The sequence below is a fragment of the Lepidochelys kempii genome, chromosome 2 (genome assembly GCF_965140265.1).
Source record: "Lepidochelys kempii isolate rLepKem1 chromosome 2, rLepKem1.hap2, whole genome shotgun sequence".
Classification (NCBI taxonomy): domain Eukaryota; kingdom Metazoa; phylum Chordata; order Testudines; family Cheloniidae; genus Lepidochelys; species Lepidochelys kempii.
Window position 1 is genome coordinate 248,383,802 of NC_133257.1, and position 1,091 is coordinate 248,384,892.

The 1,091-nt window shown below is 36.8% G+C and overlaps 1 protein-coding gene across 13 annotated transcripts in view; it reads right to left on the bottom strand.

Annotated features, from left to right (window-relative positions):
• Nucleotides 1–1,091, bottom strand: part of ZMYND11 (zinc finger MYND-type containing 11) — a 159,406-nt gene that overhangs the window by 156,473 nt on the left and 1,842 nt on the right. The window lies entirely within an intron of this gene.

Here is a 1,091-nt window from a genome sequence, read left to right on the forward strand (position 1 = left end):
CAATCAACAAAGCAGCCATCAGACAACTCTTTCAGTCACTCTGAACATAGATTAAAATTTGTGATCAAAAAAATTAAATGCTCTCACAACATTAACAAACCTGTGAGTTACTGAGACCTCCATCAAAAAATCCAGTCAAAAACAATAATAATTTATTTAGCTATAGAAAATTTGGGATTAAACGTGAACCCATGCAAGGAATTATTTTGAGTATACTTTCACTTCTTATGTAAAACAGCAGTCAGCAAATGCTTTACTTCCCTGAAGACTTTCTGTAACATGCTCAGAATGGCTGATAATAAAATTGTTTTTAAAATGTGTGAAGAGAGACTTGGTCCTTTGTGCTGAATGAGGAGGGACAAGAAAAACTCAAGGGATTGCAACCTGAACCACAAATTGCTTTTTCTGCATCTCCCCTCCCCCCTTGTGCAAGAGATTCCCCTCAAGGAATTTCCTACAAAGGAACACCATAAAGTTCAATAAAAACAGGCTTCACAAAGGTGGGAGAAATTTTCTACCTTCCTCTTGTCCCCTACACTCCAATAGGGTATTTTAAAAAACTATTTTATTATATTTTTCAAGTAATACAATCAGTAAAGTGTGAGAGGAAGAGACTACTCTGAGATGTTAAAATGTCAAACTATCACTGAATTATACAATACTCAGCACTGTATTCAATACTTGATTTTTCAATATGTTTCTAGGTTTCTCAAGCCTGGTTCTTTACTAGTGTCCTTTAAATGCTGTTCACTACTTTGCATTTGAACAAGACCTAACACACTTAATGATAGATTCTGAGTGATTTTCAGGGACAAAAACTGTGAGCTCAGAAATGTCACACAAAGTTTCCCAAGTCCCCAATGTCACTATTTGACATACTGACTTGTCTCTCAAACTGAGAGAGAGCCAGGAAAACGTAATGCAATGCCCCACTACATTTCTGCTTTCTGTACTCTACATAAAGATTTGCTTCTCCTTGCACACTTTCACCTCTTAAACTTAAAAGAAAAAAGGGAAGGAAACCTGGAGAGTCCTCTGGCAAATCTCTGAGACAGAAGGAGAGTCAGCACTTAAGTTAATGCTGTGGGAGG